A 20,251-nucleotide genomic window follows, 5' to 3' on the forward strand; every position below is an offset into this window, starting at 1 on the left:
TGATTCTGATCCGCGGGTCGCGCTTTGTGTTTATGTCTTTGTGCAGAATCCGTGTACCTGCTCTCATTTACTGTTTTAGCTGTTTGGTGGTTGTTGAAATTTGGTGAGGTTTAACCTGAGATTCTGGCGTAAATAAATTTATATTAAAAAATCAATTCAGGATTTTAATGAATCGATATCACGTTATCCAAGCCAGAATCGATTTTAATCGATAAATCGATTATCAAAACCCACCCCTAATACAAAGGTGTCCTCTTAAAAATTAGCTTATTTTAGCTAAGCTAAGTTTTAGCTTACCTTAGCAATGCAGCAGCACTTTAGGGAAATGCCCCGAAAAAAGTATGCTAAGATGGTGCTCTTCACATATCATCACAATAGCTTAGTGTGTTAGCGTGCTAAATATTCCTAAATGAAGGTGTTAGCATGCTAACTATCTGAGTGGAAAACACAGGCCCACATATCTGTTTATTAATGTAGCTGTCTTACAAAATACTACACTAAAACGCTTACCAAAATTTTAAATGCAAACTTGTATGGTCTGTACTTCACAGAAAGCAACATTATTCATGACACAGTTCCATTAATAATTCAATTCAGTTTTATTTACAAAGTGTTGAATCACAACAACAGTTGCCTCAATGCGCTTTGTGTTGTAAGGCAGCGGTCCCCAACCCCCGGGCCTCGGACCGGTACCGGTCCTTGAGTTGTTTGGTACCGGGCCGCGAGAGTTGAGGCTCAGGTGTGAAATGTATGGTTTTCAGTGTTTTTATCGGTTTTCAGCGTTATTTTGTTATCGTTTTTATCGTTAACTCGGTTTTCCTGGGTCTTTTCACGTGTGTTATGAATAAATCTTCTTTTTTCGGCACCGGTACTAGTTTTATTTTGTTGTATTTATCTGCGACACCTTAAAGGCCGGTCCATGAAAATATTGTCGGGCATAAACCGGTCCGTGGCGCAAAAAAGGTTGGGGACCGCTTTTGTAAGGTAAAGATAGAAAAACAAAGCATACAAAGACAATAAATAATAAAATAATAATCCAAAAGGGACAACAAAACAAACATGGTTAAGAGGTCCACTAATCCAACTTTCAGTACTTCAGTTTGATGGAAACCTCTAATTTTAAGTGTTATAGTTTAAAGTTGGTTGTTTGTACCCTATCATACCAGATCAGTTTTATGCATGTGCAAACCAAGATTTGTTCTACTCCATTACAATAAATGTCTTTGACAGATATATACTAGAACTAAACAGGGTTTGTCTTTGATTTGAAGTTATGACAACCAAAAATGTTGGTTCAAAAAAACCTCACAGTAGTTGCATAAAGTAGCTATAAAAATTAACAAAAGTTGCTCATTTAAAAAATAAATCTGTGGATGGATAGATGGTAAAATCATTCACCGTCATTTCCAGAGCTAATGTTACACAAAATGCTTAACAGTTACCAGGTGACGTTGATGACATGCATGGACAGTGTGAAACATGGACGTAGCAAAACTAATGTCGAGGCACCTAAAAACCTGCAATCTGTGAGAAGCCCACTACAAAAAGACACGGAGTCCTGGGTTTAAAGCTGATACTTGACTGCTAACCACATGATGTTAAGTTGTCCACCGTTTTGTAAGTGTTAAAATGTAAGATCAGGTAAAGCGTTCAAAATTGTGCCTTTTGAAAGATGTTGGGTGCAGCACTGAGACACAACTTTTACTCTTTGCATTTCTCTTTGCATGGCACAGCTCAGCCAGCAGTGAGGGAGTGTTTACAGACAAACACGAGTTGGTCTACAGGCAACTGGTGCAAACTGCTCGTAACCAAAGCAAACGCTGGGAGGTTTTTGTGCAGCAGCAGTCAGGGAACACACATATTTCCCTAGCAACTGATGGTTGTGTCTCATCCAATAAGGTGTACAACTCTAAAGCAGTGTGTGGGTGATGTCACATGAATAGAAGTCAATAGAGAAACAGCTGTCTGACCTGATCGCTCTACACACATTCCCGCTGAGTTCATGGACTCACTCACTCTAGAAAATAGACAAAAGGAGTTCATAAATTTAAGTCATACCGTGTTTAAAAACGGAGGATTATCTGTGCTATGAAACTGTATCCTTATTGGCTAATGAGTTATCAATGACGAGTAGGTGATTTCACACCCAGCTTTTTTTTTTACAACCAAACAAACAGTGATGTTGCAGTAGATCCATTCATCTTTTATACTATCTATGACATCGGCCCCAAACCTTTTTTGCGCCACGGACTGGTTTATGTCTGACAATATTTTCACAGACCTGCCTTTAAGGTGTCACTGATAAATACAACAAAATAAAACCAGTACCAGTACCAAGAAAAAGAAGATTTATTCATAACACACAGGAAAAGACCCAGGGAAACCGAGTTAACGATATTTTCCTCTATAAACTTTAGCCGACTTTTACAGTGGCCTATTTTATTAATGGCATGAGTTCTATCAAAAAGTTTCTCCCCTTTAGCATTTGGCATTTTCCCAACAATATAATGTACTGCCATAATCTACACCCAGTCAATAAAACAAAATTTTCTTAAAGCAAACATCAGCAACCCAAAATCAGCAGCCAAAAGATTAAGTGTGCAAAGCATCCCCTTTCTCTCCCCAACAGAGTCAATTGTTTGTCCCCCTTTATTCATGCTAACCCTCATTCACTCATTCACACGCATTCACTCAAAAGAAAAACAATTGTCTATCATTTTTGGTCTGGATTGACACGCGGCAATCCTTCTAGACCGGAACTCCAGGTTCCCACAGGTGGCCTTCTCCTCAGCCCATTGTAATCTGGAAAAGGTCACTTTATATTTGCTCTCCCGAAAATGTTTTCAGCGCTGTTAATTCAATCTTGCAGGCCTGCCTACAAAAAATGAGAAAAAAGAGAGCTGATTATTAGCTCATCAAAACACAAAACATAATCCCTGACAGGTTTTCTCTAAGTGCACTGTTACAATTTTAAAGGGCCCAATTCTAGACATGTCCGTGTTTACTAAAACTTCCTCTTTTTAAAATAAGAAAACAACCCAAACCTAACTGACACAATCAACCCATCACTCAAACTACTACTATTACAGTCAAACAATGCATTTCTTTGACAAGGGACTCCAAGCACTGTCTGACTCACTTTACAGTTGAGTCCTTAGTGAGAAATGAGAGAGGTGACAGGAACACCAAAGAAGTATTGCCATTACCTGGGCGATCGTGGCTCAAGAGTTGGGAGTTCGCCTTGTAATCGGAAGGTTGCTGGTTCAAGCCCTGGCTTGGACAGTCTCGGTCGTTGTGTCCTTGGGCAAGACACTTCACCCGTTGCCTACTGATGGTGGTGAGAAGCCCCAGGGTGCCTGTGGCTACAATGTAGCTGCCATCACCAGTGTGTGAATGGGTGGATGACTGGTTGTGTAAAGTGCTTTGGGGTCCTTAGAGACCCTTCAACTTTAAAAGCGCTATACAAATACAGGCCATTTACCATTTTAAACTCTTAAATGACGGGTTTACTGCATCATGTTGGGGACAGAGGGAAAATCAGCAGGACTCAGTCAAACACCATGACAGGAAATGTTGGGCTTATCGTTGAATTCACTGGGATTCATCTTCTGAAATATTTCACTTTCCATTATCTGTCAACACATTATTCTCATTCAGGCTTGCTGCAGATATCAGATCCACAGTATAACTTTCGGTGTGACTTCTGTGGAGTGATTTGTGGTGTGATCCAACTTTGAACAACTGTTCACTTTACTTCTTTGAGTAAATACTCAGTAATCTGCAAAGTGACGGCTCACTTCATTTTCTCCTGCTGTGCTGATTGAGCGCTGATTCCCAGACAGTCCCAGCACTCCCTGCTCTCACAAACACATCAGTGATGAGACGCAAAGTTAATGATATACATCTTTACAAGAGTACACACACAACATCAGACTGAAGAAGAGGGCGAGCTCGTTGGGAGGGTGTTTGCATAAAGAGGCGTACTGAACCCAGCTGCAGTGACAAACAAACCCATTGCGGTCGGTCACGATTTAAAAAGGTGCATTACCGTCACCTGCTGGTAGATCACTGTGAGGAAGAGCAATGACGGGCTAACAGCATGGCAGCAAGAAGAGCTTGTTCTTCTTCTGAACTTGTAAACACAGCGGTTCTGCACATTAACTTAATTTACATCTTTAAGCTTTTTGTGGTCGCTCAATTCTTCCCACAGCTGGCAACAATCCCAGCATGCTTGTTTACTCTCTGACACATTTAAAGCTAAAATGTGTTGCATGTCTTTTGTATGAACATCATAAAAGGAGCTGCAACAGCACCGCAAGTTGAATCAAGGAGGAGCACAGCGGGTTGACAAAATGTCTTTTGTCAACTTCTAAGTTAGAAGAGACCGGTCTAAAAGAGCCGAGTCTGCCTGGGCTGACAAGCTACAATGACAAGCTGAAGCCCAGTGATGACTTTCCCCCATACCTTATCTTCTTCAAAGAACCAAAGAGAACCAAAAATTCCTTCCGAACATCCAATAAAACAAAAGTCCAACCAAAACACAGCGGGGGCCTGTGCTATTCAAGATATCCTCATATTTATCTGGGTTAGCTTACCTTTATGTTTCATCCATCTATCCTCATTTGCTTATCCTTATCAGGATTTCATGGAGGCTGGAGCCTATCCCAGCTATTATAGGGCGAGAGCTGGGTACACTGGAGCTGCCCATGTTCAGTCTCTTTCTTAATGTTGAATTGTGAACTTTGACCTTAACTGAGAAAAGTGGGGCCTGCAGTTTTTCAGATGTTGTTCTTTTGTGACCTCCTGTAAGAGCGGTTGTTGTGCATCAACATCATTGTTATATTTGGAGTAATTTTTGAATCCCGGTCACTGCTGGGAAGTGAGTGTCAGTTGTCATATGAGGTGATCCAGGGAAGGTTCGCCACAGCTCTAAGTTTCCTTGTGGCTCCCAGTGTGGTTTACTGGAGTCTCAACGTCTTAGAAATGGTTCGTAACCCTTGATCAATGCAAGAGTACATGCATAGTCATAGCTTGCTGTCTTCCCCATGGATGAGGTTAGTTCAGGAAACAATGGCACCTGGACTGATGTACGATATGGTCTGTCTTATTTTGGAAAAACCTCCAAATTGAATGAAAGCATGACTGAGGACCTGTCATTTTAGGAGCTTGGAAGAGCATTCTGTGCTCCCATTTGTCAGTTGTCATATGAGGCCAGTCTCCAATGTCTGGCATGTCCTCTATCGGCCGTTTTTTCAGAACATACTCTGGCTGCTGGTGTGGGATGTAGACAGGTTTAACTCATGGCAGACGTCTCATTTGCATAGCACGAACAAAATGCAGAAATAAACTGGACTGAGGACGTAAACAGAGAGAAAAAGGAAAAAATAAATAAAACAATAACTAAGACAGAAAACTGAGATATTAGAGGGATTATATCATCAGTTCTTGTCCTGTCTTTGTGAGTGAATGTGGCGTTTTTAAGGTTACAGTAGTGTTGCTGGGTTTGATAAGATAGGATAAGATAAGATAAGATAAGATAAGATAAGATAAGATAAGATAAGATAAGATGAGATGAGATAAGATAAGATGAGATAAGATAAGATAAGATAAGATAAGATAAGATAAGATAAGATGAGATAAGATAAGATGAGATAAGTTAAGATGAGATAAGATAAGATAAGATGAGATAAGATAAGATAAGTTAAGATGAGATAAGATGAGATGAGATAAGATAAGTTAAGATGAGATGAGATAAGATGAGATAAGATAAGATAAGTTAAGATGAGATGAGATAAGATAAGATAAGATGAGATAAGATAAGATGAGATGAGATAAGATAAGTTAAGATGAGATAAGATAAGATGAGATGAGATAAGATAAGATGAGATAAGATAAGATAAGATAAGATACGATACGATACGATACGATACGATACGATACGATACGATACGATACAATACGATACGATAAGATAAGATAAGATAAGATAAGACTTTATTGATCCCACAATGGGGAAATTTTTGTGTCACCTCAGCTCAGGTACAGATATCAGAAGGAAATACAAAAATAGAAATAAGTACAATCAGTGAAAAAAAGTAAGATAATACACTATATACAATGGTAGCATACACAGTATGTGATTATGGATATGGTTGGAAATATGGAAGACATAAACTATATAGCTTGACATAACTATTGTACCACTACTATTCCTATTTATAGACATGTACACACACACACGTACACACTAAATATACATATGTATACATATACATACACATATACCTGCACATGTCCGTACACATGGAAGGTCCATTATGCATAAAGTGGTGACCGTGGATGTTCACAGTGTCCAGTGACTTATGACATCGTGATTGAGGAGTTATAGAGTCTAACTGCTGTTGGGATGAATGATCTGCGAAAGCGCTCCTTCCTGCAACGAGGGTGTTTCAGTCTCTGACTAAAGGAGCTGCTCAGCCCACCCACAGACTCATGCTTTGGGTGATGTGGGTTGTTCATGATGGATGTCAGCTTTACTAACATCCTGCTCTCGCCAACCACCTCCACAGACTCCAGGGGACGTCCCAGCAAGACCTCCGCACCAGTGTGTCATTATATTGAGCCTGTCATTATAACTCCTTATTACATAAATGAATCTTCTTCCTTTAAATTAGAGCATCTCTAGTCATGTTGGTCATGTTAAATACTACTACAACTGTAATACTGTTATTGTTATAAGTGTGCCACAAGATGGTGCCAGAGCTCTCTGCAGACAGCGATGCAGGTCTATCACTCAATCAGCTGGCAGTGCAATGTTCACAACACTCAGGCCTGAGAGATAACACCGCTGACTCTGTGTTATGATACCGATGACCGCTATTTGAAGCTGAGGAACATCCGATATGGAAATTTAGCATGCCTGACAACTGAAATGCCTTCTGCGAGGTTTACAGACTATACATGTGTTCAGTGAGTACAGAGGTCTGCAGTGTGAGGAGCTGTCAGTCACGTTCTCTGCCAGAGAAGACGTGATCATCTTCACACTGAATCTCGATGATAAAGCGCCTCCTTAACACACCGAGAACACAGCAGCTCTGTTCCAGCAGCTAATTCTGACACAAGTCTGTCCTCTCATTCAGTCGTTCACATCAGCCGCAGTGCCGTACCCTCCGTCTCTGCGCTGATGGATGGGCGTCTGACAGGCTGTAGCAGCAGCAGCGCTGCGTGCAGGCACCAGTGAGCCTGTGAGGGACAGAAACATCTGTATATTGGAGCTTTCTACTCCTGCGGCGTGCTGCTCGGTGTGCGTGGCAGGACAGGAGGAGGTACATGCTCGCCTGGCTGCGTGGCGAGCCGTGGCCACCATCATTGTTGTGTGAGACTGTGAAATAAAGATGAATCAATACACTGCAGAGATACGCTGTCTATAGAACATGCACACATAGGGATGTGACACATGTGGACATATACATGTGTATGTGTGTCTTTAGTGCAGGAGTTTGCTGGCCTAAAACAAATGTTGTGATTTTATTTTCTTCTTGGTTGTTGCGGTCGTGGTTTTCACATCATTTTCAATCACAGGTCATTTCCCATCTTAGTAAATCTGCCTTTTAGAGAGCGAAGCAGGAAAGAAAAGAATGGAAAAATGAACGGATCAAATGGATTAAAATCAATTTTGTCGATTTATTTAAAAAAAACAAAAATGGCCTCTATGAGGTGTCCCGTTCCTCCCTGGAGGTGCCTCAGTACCAGACTGTATACATACATGAATAAAAGATTGCTTACTGCAGCACAGGAGAGGCAGGCCAGTGTTACGAACATCAAAGTGGAGCAGTTGTTGCGCTTCGTGACATTTTGTAGAGTTTACTGTTTGAAGGATGCTGTTTATTCTGAATGTTATATGCTCTGATTTCAATATGCAGAAGTGAAAATCTCACTTTTTCAGGTCTGGCTCTGACCTGGTGATGGGACGCAGAAAGCCTTCATTTCCACACGTGTCTGCTCCACAGAGCCCAGGGTGGCTCATTTCAGTTTTTCAGGAGTGCCACTCAAGCAGAAACTGCCTAAGGCTTTAGGAAGGAAATGAAATACAAAATGAGATGCTGTAATGTTGTTTTATAGTGTTCTTTATATCACAGTGTGAAAAAAGGCCTGTTCAGAACCAAATTAAAAAATAAATAAAATAAAAGTCATTTATTTTTATTTATGTATTTGTATTATAGCTGCTAGCAGCTTTGTGAGGCTGTGTGCTGACAGTGTTCAGCAGGTATAATAATGTTGGCAGACATTTGTTTGCATCTGATGTCATTAGACTTCTTTTCTCCATTTTTGCTTTATTCTTCTAATGCACTGTATTTTAGGTGAGACAATATTTCTTACTCTTTAATATCTATTTGATACGGAAAGATAAATCTACTGTATTTATGTTCAGTGTTGTTTAGCCTGTGGAATAAACGACACTAGAAAACAAAAGCAGTGCTGTTTAAGAGCTGTTAGCTGCTCCGCCAGAGATACAATATCACTCAGTGCCTTTATTTTAAATAAAACTGTTTGAGGCCCAGAGAGGTCAGCGTAGCTGATATTTCATATGAAAGCAGGAAGCTCCATGTTTGAAAAGATAAATAGAAATCTGAGAAGTAGAACTTTGTTTTTTTCCCTGCCTCATTAATCATCCTAATCACCACACAACCCCTCTGATTTACCCCGTGATCCGGAAATGGCACTAAACTCCCTGTAAACATGGCTGCAGCGGCGATGTGCCCCTCGCACGCTGACACATCAGTACTAACAGTCTGCTATGTGTCTCATGTGAAAGTCTCAGGTTTTCATGATGCTGGTGCTCTGCTGAAAGTTCATGAACATGGATAAAATCTTACGCAGCTGTGTGTTTGTTAAGCTAATTCACTGACTATAATAAATGTCAAGCATTTGCTTGCACCACAGGAAAACTCAGGGATCACTACAGTTAGTAGGAGTTACACTCTGGGGAAGCTGTGGGGAGGCACGCTGAAAGCACTGCTACAAAAGTGGTGCAAAGAAAGATTTGAAACGGTGTTTTCCAGTGATTGTGGCAATAATTATATTGTTTACAGGAGTTTTGTAATTCTGGTCCTTAAGGGGGGAAATAACTGTGTAAATAAAAATAATAATAAAAATAAATAAAAAGAGTCTGAGCAGTCACTTTGGAAACAATACACAAAAACTGAAAACCATCAGAAAACTGCAAACAAACTTTTTCAGAATAAGATGTTGTTGTTTACTCTGCTGCATTTATTTGATCGCCTGACTTAAAAAAAAAAAAAATCATAATTTTTGCTTGTTAGAAACTGTGCGTCATTTTAATTTATCCGTCAGTGTGTTTTACACGAGTAAAGCTAAAAGATTTAGGTTCGTTTTCATGCAAAGGAAATTCCACCTTTTCAGTTGTGATCATTGGATGTCCTTTCAATCATAATATTAGATTTAAAAAAAAAATAAAATATCGTAAATTATTGTTTGTTTGTTTGTGCGCTGTGTATCTTCTGTGGAAATAAGTCGCCTGAATTGCTGCATCATCGCTTACTATTACTCAGTCCTCCTACCACCATAAAGTGGGTGGATTCGTCATCTGAGCAGAGACGCTCATGAATATAGTTTTGCAAATATAGTTTGTGTGTTTCCGACCTCATCAGCAACATCTGAGAATTTTTTAACCCCTCAGTCTGACTGTGAGAATCCCCGAGGCCACTTCCACACACAGTCAGCAGATAGCGATCGCATGTACAAGCATGTTTGTGTGACTCATCATCACAAATCAAAGTTGCGTTCGCGCTGAGCGGGCCTCGGATTCCCAGGCTCAGCTTTTCCGACCTGTGACCCGATCAGCATCGCGCACATGCAGAGGAGCGCTGCGCACGAAGCGACATCCACTTCACCCGTGACTGAGGAGATGGCCGGTCGGAATAAAAGCTGCTGTGAGGCTGCAGTGACGCGGCGATTGCAGCTGTGTGTAAAGTAAGCTCCTTCACATGTGCGCTTGATTAGGGAGTTCATGTTTTACAGCGAGCCAAACATAGAAATGTAAACCACAAATGACAAATCCAGAAAGCTCAATGCGCTCGTGTTTTTGTCTTTTTTCATGTCAGGAAAAAAAGCAGAGAGAGAAACAGAGGTCACGCAGTTCTTTGGGTTTATTTTAGGTGGATGTATCACTTCGCTCCCCCCACTTACCATATTTCATAGTTGCTGACACTCGGGAGGCGCAATCGACATGTATGACTGAAACTCATTTCCCATGAAGCATTTATGACCCAAAAGCACGAAGCTCTGATTTACTACTTAACCCTTAAGACCTGAATGCAGCATCTCTGCCGAGAAGGAAATCTTTTTACCTGTGCTGGTTTTTATCGTTTATTAATAAAGAACCAGAGATTTATTTTACCCTAAAATTTACTTAATAAGTGAATCATTAACAAAATAATAATGTGTTTCCAAGATGATGTTATGGCTTTTTTAAGTGCATTTATGTGTGTGCTGTTTCACACACTCAGAAGATGTTAAAATGATAAAAAAAATTATCAGGAAATAAATCTAAAATGATCAATAAATGTGTTTCAGACCTTGCAGGGCCACTTACCGTGCCAGATTTCTTCCTGAGCTTCCAGCTGCAGCTGCTGGCTTTCATCAGCCAGTAGAGTTTGTCCAGAGTATAAATGAGCACTTCATTACTACACGAAGTACAAACTGGTAAATGTCACCGAACACATATATTAGTGTTTTTCTTTAACATCACTCACTATCTGTATGAGTTACATCTGCCTGCAAACGCACTGAGCAAGTTGTGACACATAAGAATGCAGGAGAGGGCGACTCCTCTGTGTGCCCTGCAGTACCTGGCTAACACGCTCTGCCTCCCACCCAACACGTGCAGTCTTTGTTCGGTACCGAACACGTTTGATCCCGACGCTGCGTTCCGCTGATTTGTTAGCAGCGATCAAAGATCTAAAGCAGGCCTCGTCCTCGCGTCTTTGATCATCAATTCATCAATTCGAGCTCTTTACAGCACGTTCCCCTATCAGCCCTGATCTCGGACAAGATTAAACTCTCTGTTGCACTGCTTACTACCATCTTCTGTCTTCATGGAAAATATTACATTTATTTGGCACCATCGACTCTTCACTCAGCTTTATTTCTTTTAATGAAAAATTAAATATGACTTTTTAGTTCCTACTGAAATTCTGAATTCCTACTGCAAAATCCTGCAGTGCAATTTCAGAGAGAAAAAATCACTTCATTTTGTGCTGTATTGCTTACAAAGAAAACAAGTTCATTGGAAATTCTAGGAGCTGGAATCAAATGTGATTATGTCTGCAGAAAAATAACTAAATAAGCTCTGTGTGTAATTTTAGCATTAAGTTCTAGTGAAACTCGTAAATTAATACATGAACCTTAACTCTTAAAAAAATCGAATTAGACATTAGACACACTGGATACTAAACGATGCACTTATGTAACAAAAAAGGCTTTACTAACATTCTTTCACGTTTCTATTGTGTGTTTAACTCAAAGCACGTTTGTTCAGTCATCACATGTTCATCAGACCTGGAATCTATTAAACATTTGCGCGTCTTAACTCGGCTCTGAATGCTTGGTTTTCCTTAAAGTGCTGAAACTTTAAAACCAAAGTCGGCACGAGTGGAAAAAAGACTAACGTTCACGCACTTCCTTCATGTTAATGAGTCCTGATTTAATCTTGGTGCCAGTGTTTGACTCCCAGGACCAGGGAGGAGCTGCAGAAACACTTAGAGAGCGCTGGCGTGTGTAACAAAAGCCATAGAATATCTGACAACAGCTTTATAACAAAATTAGTCATGGCTAAGCAGAAAGCATGTAATCCAGTTAGAACAGCTTTTGCCACGAGCTCTTTTATTTTGAAAATGCACTTCGCAAATTAAATCACTGCACTGTCATCAAGTATCTGTCAGTAACGCGAGCTCCTCATCGGATCCACCTTTAGAGCTGGTCCGCGCTCCTCGCCGCGCTCGGCCGTACCTGTGCAGGCCCGGAACGCTTCGGAAAGACGAGTTCAAGCGGAACGTTGCTGCTCGGAGTTACGGCTGCAGGATGATGGGAGCCGATGTGACTCGCAGCCGACGGTGGCCCGGGCCGAGCTCCGTGCTTTGTTCCCAGATCGAGGGGTTAATGGCTTTCCGTACTGGGCGGTGAGGGAGGAGAGGCGCAGCTTTTTTCAGGCATTCTCTGTCGGAAAATTAGGATGCAGCCTCTGTTGTCATAGCCAGGGAGCTGTCTGCCACTTTCCCAGCAGCCCTTGGGCCTGTGACAGGGAGATGGATGATATCTGCAGCCTGGCCGCACTGCTCCCCAAACACACACACAGTTTGTCTCTGTTTCACACACACACAAACACCTATGCATGCACACACACGCTCTCTTTCTTGCACTTTTTTCCTTCCTTACTCTCATATTGTTGGCTTCTCTGACACACACGTACAGAGTGCGACTGTTTGTGTAGTACGCCCCTCTATTTGCTGCCTTTGGCAACAAAACCAATATCCTACATATCACGGGGAATCAAAATCGCACAAGTGAAAACAATGAAACTGTTTTGAGGGAAACTGCAGGATTCCTCCGCTGTTTGCTTACATGGAGTAAAAATATATTTCGAAATAACCAAACACACGCAGCATAATCAACAGAGGTGTTTATTAAAATCAGCAGAGAGAGCAGACGCTCCAACATCTACATTTAATGCTCGTGAATTCGTGAATTGTTCAAACTGTGTACAGAGAAGTGCGGGATATCTCATTAACGAGGAGAATTGCGTGGATGCGCTTTACAAACGATGACTCGACTCGCACGGCTCGGCTCACAGCGGTAGACGCTTTAATTAAAGAAGCTGGGTTTGGATTACAGCAGCGTATACAAGTCCGTGCACCATCCCGCCACCTTCGTCGTCTCCTTTCCTCCACGCCGTTCCGTTCTCATTGTCCTTACCTGCTATCCCACTCTCCACCGTGCTGCTGATGTTCCTGCAGTTGGGATGGAATCCAGTGGCCATGTCACCTGAGCGACAGCCGGTGCATACTAATGAGGAGCCGAGGGGGCTCGAGTCTGCTCTTCTCAAACTGGCAGGATTAAAAAAAAAAGACAGGGGAAAAAAAAAGTCTCCTTCACCACTTCACTTTAAACCCCCCCTTCCCCCTTTTCCCCACCTTTCTTCCTCCTCTTCCCTCTCATCGCTTTGGAATAACAGAGAGAATGGGAGCTGTAAGAGGCAGACGAGGGTAGAAAAACAAGGAGAGGAGAAGGGACAAACAAGGTGCTGCAAGCAGAGGACAGAAGTGAGGGAAATGGTGACACGGGAGAGGAAAAGGAGAACGAGAGCCGGTAGGGAGCAGGGAGTAAAGGGAAACATCCATCACTGTTTTAAGTGACTGCAGTGGGACGGAGCTGAGTAAAAGGTCGTCTGGTCTCTTTCTGAGCAGAGTGGGCACCTGGGCAGAGCTGAGCGCCTTCCAAATGACTCCGGGCTAATTATCTCGCGCAGGCCGTCTGTTACGGCGGTCTGACACTTTTACTGACTCACTCGTCTACTGCAAGCAAAACAAGGCAGTCACACAACGAAACTCATCTGCTGCTGTCTGCTGGCATAACGGATCAGACTGAATAAGACTAGAAAAGTAAGGATTTTGTTGATGGTGTTGCAGATGCAAGTGGTATCTGTCTTACCTTAAAGCATGGAGAATGGCAGACAATTGCCGGGGCTCCTAGACGAGGAGAGATAATGATAGCAATTTAGCATAAATGTGGGGACACAGAAACTCCACCAACCTTTTACACAAGAGTCTGTGAAAGCCCTTTGTAGTGAAAGATACAAATCCATCCATGCAAATGCTGAAGAAACTGTTTTATTATCTAAGGATCCACCTGCTCAGGGGATCAGTGGATACACTTGAGGACACATGAGGAATTCCGAGTCGTGGCCTGTTTCAGCACGAACAGAAAGCACGCTGAACGTGTGTCTGCTGGAGTTACAGTCGCAGGCTTAACTGAATCTTTAGCTGCAAAAGCAACGACGTGGCTACAGAAGCAGGAGTTCCAGGAAGTGTAAACTCAAACTGGACATCGGTGCCAAAGTTACCACAGCCCAAACGTCTGGCAGCCGAGGGGTTAAAAACATTTAGCCTGCGGTGACAACGCCGGCTAGCTATAGGTCACATTCAAGTCCCAGCCACTGGACAGCCAGCCGGCAAGACAGAGCGTAATTATCCCAGCCAGTTACAGTTCAATAACTCCATCAAGCCGCTAGCCAGATACCAGGTTTCCCTGGCAACGCCTCCGAAGTGAATCGCAGATCAGAGAGAGAGAGAGAGAATGGCGAGAAAACACGGGACCCGAGCAGGGAGCAGGGCCAGGAGACACCCTCGAATGGACCTGCGCACAGCACAAACGCTCGCAACAAACCAGCTCTGCGAGCATTCCAATTGGCTAAGCCGAGACCTCTGCTCCGCCAGGCCGTCAGTCTGCTCCCTCGGAGCTTTGTTGTTTGCTTTTTAATCATCGGCCCCACTTTTCCACAATCCTGCTCCGTGCCCACAGGCCCGCCGCGAAAATCCTCGAGTCTCAGCACAGATCGCTTGTCCTTCCAACAGACAGCCGCGCCTCCCGCAGCACTTACTGTAATCTGTAACAGTTAATGGAGTTTATCTGCCGTCGCCCTGAGAATAATAAAGAAACTTTTGTGCTTTCCGTGCGTGAGGATAATTACATTACAAGTGGCGCTGTGATTTATACCCCTTGATTGAATTAAAACAAAATTGAATAGGCTGCGTGCAAAAACGTGCGTATTCCTCCATTATTTGTGTGTCGCTTTGTCGCTAACGCACTTCTACGTGTGTGCGTTTAGGTGACTGTCTGGCCTCCTGCCGCAGTGTCTGGAAACTCAGACACTCCCCCCCCCCCTCCATTCTGTACTGCCCCACTATCAGGCATACCTGATACCCCCAAACACACACACCGACCACCACCTGCGCCTCCTCCCCACCCCGCTGCGATAAGAGATCCTCCAACAGGAAATCCTGACAATCGAAAACAACCAAAAATCAAAAACAAGCATCTAATTCACAAAAATCCACCTGATTTCCACGTCGGCTCCAGCCCAAATCCTAACGTGCCGAATAAATGTTAATCTGGCCTTATTGCTTTTAAAGCTGCGGCGGCGGCGTGTGTTACATGACCACCTCTGAACAATGGAGCGTAATCTCTCACACACACTCGGGCCATCAGCTGGAGTCTTTAGTTTATCTCCACCTATTCAAGGTCTGGATCAATGTTTCCTGCAGGACCTTGAAGAAGAACAAACCTCACACCGACAGCTGTTTGTTTAACACGAGCGCAGATAAAAGCGCATCGCAACATATTAATATACGAGATCTGCTGATCCGTGCAGCAATTTCAATTATTTCGCTTTAATCAGTCCAAACGTAATATTTAACATCCTGTGTCAGGAAAAGTCTTTTGATTGGCTCGGCATAAACACGGTGCACAAATGTTTTGTTTTTTTAAAACAGAAAAGCTAATATTGCCCCTCGCTGTTAGATAGTGCAACCTTGACAGGCAATTTCAGATCTACTATAACTGCAACCTGATTAAGAGTTCATTAAAAAAAAGTTTTTAACAATTTGAATCAGGAGCTCTTATTTTAAATTAACCCATTTTTTAAAGTCACATTTTATACACGTCAATAATAAGTAATAACAAAACTGACACTGACAAAATAAAAGACTTTTAATGACGAACATATTAATGTTTTCCCTCAGCACTGCTCAAAATGCCTACAGCTTGGATCTGTTCACTTTCAATAAAATCACGACTTTTACAGCGTTAAAGCTTTAGCAGCATTTTCCTGAACGACACTTCCTGTCTTCGCCGCTGCGTCCGATGCAGTGTGTGATGTGTGATGGCAGAATCGAGATCAATTCAGCGGTAGCTCATTGAGAACTAGTTTGACTTTGAACAAAGTTTGTATTCCCCATTGAGCGCAGTTACAAACCAGCTGGGAGCTGATTTTTACGGGGTGATATTTATTGGATCCTTGGCGGATTGCTCTGAGCGTGCTGCTTTGTTACTGTTGGAGGGGGGGGTGAGGGGTGGAGGGGTTGTTTCATCAGTGGGCTCGTGTGCTGCCAGACTTTGCTGCGTGTCAGACAGACCCTAATAAAACTGTCTGGCTGTTTTGTGGGCACCAGCTCCGCTCTGCCTGTGCTGCGTCTGACTGCTCAGCACTTGTCGCACTGTGCCTGGCTGTTTGGTATTCATGGGGCATGGCGCTCCTTCAGCTGTTGCTGGGGGCTCTGTGGCACAGGCACAGACTATTAGTTGGCATCGGCATTGTTCGCAATGAAACCAAATAGGGAGACGAGAAAAAAAAAAAAAACATAATTAGGGAGAGAGAAAGACTGGAGACTGGGAGAGAGATGGAGAGGAGGGCATTAGAGAGAAAATCAATTGTTTTGAACTGTATTCCTAATACGAGTAATTTAGCAGAAATTAGGTTTTCAGAAAAGCATGCCGTCTTGGGAAAAACCGAAAGTTTAAAAACCAGGTCAAGCTGTAATTGTAAATGAATTCACACCTTTCTCTGGCACAAAAGGAAAAGAACCGATTTTTTAAAAAATTTTTTATGCAGACCTAATTTATTGTAATTGCACTTCTACAGTCGTGTTTATAAGAGACGGGTCCAGTGTTTTCATTTTCTATTCAGCATTCAATCTTGTCCTTTTCTCTTTAAGAGCCTGTCTTAATGAATTACGATGTCTGTCTGCGCTGAGCTACGCCTCCCGTTTAAATATTGATTGAGATCATTAACCAATTTGGTCGTTTCATCTCACCACAATCGCAGATTTCAACAGAAATATTCAGATGAAGAGAGCAACTTGATTTCTGTTGACCCGATTCTACATTTTCAAAGCGTGGCCATCGGTTTTTATTTCACATACTGCATTGTATCTTTCTTTAATTCCCCTGATTTGAACAATCGGGAGCTTTTAAAATCATTTAAATATAGAAAGATAAAGTCATTAGAGTATTTTTTGTTTATGTATCTGGCTTATGTGCATATGTGCAACTAAAAATAAAAAAAGGTAGAAGTGAATTATAATTAGAATTATTTTGAGGCTAATGTAGAAAATTTATATTCTAACCGTAAAATATTTGAAGATTTTCTGACATTTGGCTGAGAAATGTATCAATTTATGAAGCAGATACGTGAAATTATCAACTATGAAAAATGTAAATGTTTTTGAACTTGTGTGTTTTAGCTCTCCAGTGCTCCAAACAGCAGCAGCAGATGTGGCATTAGTCCTTTTGCTCCTACAGCGTCTAGACTTATCAATTTCAGAGTGACTGCTCTGGTAATGGAGGATCAGATCTATTGGCTGTGTGGAGGTGGTGACAGGGGTTAATCAACATGAGCCTGGGGTGTGGTGGTTTGGACTGGTTGGTGTCCTGTCATCTCTAATCAGATCATGTGTTACTAGAATTGTATTCAAACACAGATGTTGACACAAAGAGAGATTACGGTGCCGGTTGACAGCCCAGTGCAGAATCGATGGGTATTTTTCACTTTAATGGCGGCGGTACTGGCGCCATTACGAAAGGCGTCCTTCATGATTTTGGGGGCAAAAACAAAAAAAATTCCAAACAAGCGCAGCCCTGCAGATGCAGTCGCATCAGTGCTGCAGTTTTCCTTAACGGGTTCGTACACGATGTCACGGAGGAGCCAACAAAACAAACCCTTCACATATGTGCTGTTTTTTTACTGCGCTCAGCTATTTCCTTTCCATGTGTTAGCCATTCTCTGCACCGTCCCATCCATACATGCATTTTTAAAAGAAAATCAGCCGCTGATTCTTTCCGATTCCACGTGGAACATTCGGCAGAAAGTCGATTGTGCCGTCCGCCCGCGTCCCAAGAGCCTAACCCGTGATTTTTCATCAAGAGAGCTCACAAGTTAGGGTCTCAGGGAGCAGGTGAAGTACGACAGAGTCTACAGAGGAGCCGCAGTCAGCTGCAGGGCACTGACACCTTTCTTTCTCTCTTACTCACTCACACACAAATGCACACACACACACACACACACTGTCTCTTCGTCAACCAGTGCCACTTAAACGTACCAAATTTCTATCAAAAGGCACCGAAAGCTACAAAGTGTCTATAGTTTAAATATAGTTGAAACTATAGGCACAGGCTGCAATTAAAAAACAAAGTAGCTCTGCACAGATATGCTCCAGCGTTCCTCCGTTCTTCCACTGCGGACAACTTTTTTTTCTCGACGGCTTGGTTTGATTCCTGTGCACACAAAGACCTGCAAAGGTAGACAGATTTTCAGGCATATGTTTAAATACACTAAAAAAACAACAAAGCACCAGACAGCAGCAGCAGAGATGACAAAGAAAGACAAAGCAGGGATTTCGCCGGAGACGGCCAGACCTAAATGATCTTCGTGGCAGTGCCCAGACAGAAGCAGAAGCAGAGGCTCAGACAAACAGACGAGCCTGCACTGCCTGCTCTGTGCTAACTAGCCTTTGTGCTGAGGAAGGAAAAGCCCCCTAGCCAAGCAGCTGGGCTCGCCTTTGTCCTAAAGAGCATCAGCTGATCATCAGTCTAAATTTCTCGCTTCCAGGGTGGCGGGACCAGGACCTGGCTGGCAGACTCTGCTCGACTGATGGATGCAGAGAGCCACCAGCAGCAGCCTCACCCTCTGGCTTTCCATCACAGCAGCCCCTACGGATAGGTACGGTTAGACACTGAAGCCAAAAAAATAAAAAAAGCGCACGGCACTTTGAGCTGCTCAGCATTACACAGAATGCGGGGAAATTTCCAGAAAAAACATCTTTTCACAAAAGCAGTACGAACGAGAGAAGGGCGGGTTCGTCTTCAGCACAGGTACCAAAACTTGCCTCCCTTGCCATATTTCACTTCCCACTGCAATACCCTCGACACCAGACTCTACCACCTACCAGCCCAACTCTGCTGCCACAGCGATAAGTTATCAGTGTCAAAAGGCACGGCGCTTCGGCGAGACAATTAACTGGAAAGCAGCTCCGGAGCCAAACAGTCACAATCCAGACCTTAGCTGCACTTAAAAAATGCCAAACTGCAGTAAATGCTAAAGCAATACTGAAAACATTCCCATATCGTTTTCACCGGTCGTGTACCCAAACACACCAGTGAATGCCCCCCCCCCCCCCCCCGACTCCCCCCGCCCCCCCTCCTCCCAATCATCCCACAACTCCTCCTCCTCAGACCAGGAGAAGGAAAAAAAAGCAGCCGGATAGATGTCTCTGACTGTCTCCTTCTCTCTGGGGAACGCCAGGCAAAGTGGAGGCTTCCGGAAATGAATGCGCCGCGCCACCCGACGCGTTGCCTCGCGTGCTCACTCTTCTGTCTGCCACCGACTACGCCTTTTGTTATCCGCCTCTGAGCTGAGGATGATGAAGAACAGAAAGAGGGGGGGGAAAAAAAAAAAAAAAAAAGGGCAGTGGCAGAAGAAAGGAGGGGGAGATGGTGGGGGGCGGCGCGGGTGCCGGTAAAGGCTGAGGTGTCCGCGGGAAGCTGCAGCCAGACGCAGGTCAGTGAGGTGGGACGTCTCCCCCACCCCTCACCCCCACCCACTACTCCCCAGCGCAGAGCATCCCTCCTTTCCAATTGCATTGTCAGCTCCATCTCAGCATCTCAACCCCCACCCCTCCACAGCACCAACACCACCACCACAACTATTCATTCTCCTCCTACCTGCTCATGACGATGGGACATCAGCCATGTCGTGACACTGTTATCTACACCCTCTACTTTTATTTTTCTTCTTCTCTCGCACCCGTCGCAGGTCCGACGCGACGCGCTGCCGTTGCCAACAAACAACGGGATATAAAAAAATTAAAACGAGAACCCCCAAAACATTTGCTCCCTCTAGCTGCCGCCGCCGCCGGAACCCGCTACTTTGCTTTCGCTCACCCCCCTCCCCCATCTGACCCTTGCACCCCAAGCCCTACCTTCTATTACTATCTCCACCCCACCCCCTCCCACCACCCATCCCCTCCCATCACTCCAGGTCTGTACCTGTCTGCTTGTCTGTTTCTCCCTGTCTGCAGCTGCTTGCCCAAAGTGAGATACTGCAGCAGGAGTCTGCAGCGACAGCCCTCGCTCTTTCTCTCCCCCCTCTCTCTCTCTCTCACACACACACACACACACA

At 43.4% G+C, this 20,251-nt stretch overlaps 1 long non-coding RNA gene across 3 annotated transcripts in view; it reads right to left on the reverse strand.

The window, feature by feature from the left end:
- Nucleotides 1-9,296: 9,296 nt before the first annotated feature.
- The window catches only part of LOC146509373 (uncharacterized), a 50,111-nt gene continuing 39,156 nt past the window's right edge, over nucleotides 9,297-20,251 (reverse strand). For all 3 annotated transcript variants that reach the window (XR_014876628.1, XR_014876629.1, XR_014876627.1), the window contains exon 3: nucleotides 9,297-13,766. This is a non-coding gene — a long non-coding RNA (uncharacterized LOC146509373). The remainder of the gene's footprint in view (nucleotides 13,767-20,251) is intronic.

This window comes from Neolamprologus multifasciatus, chromosome 10, assembly GCF_963576455.1.
Source record: "Neolamprologus multifasciatus chromosome 10, fNeoMul1.2, whole genome shotgun sequence".
Taxonomy (NCBI): Eukaryota; Metazoa; Chordata; class Actinopteri; order Cichliformes; family Cichlidae; genus Neolamprologus; species Neolamprologus multifasciatus.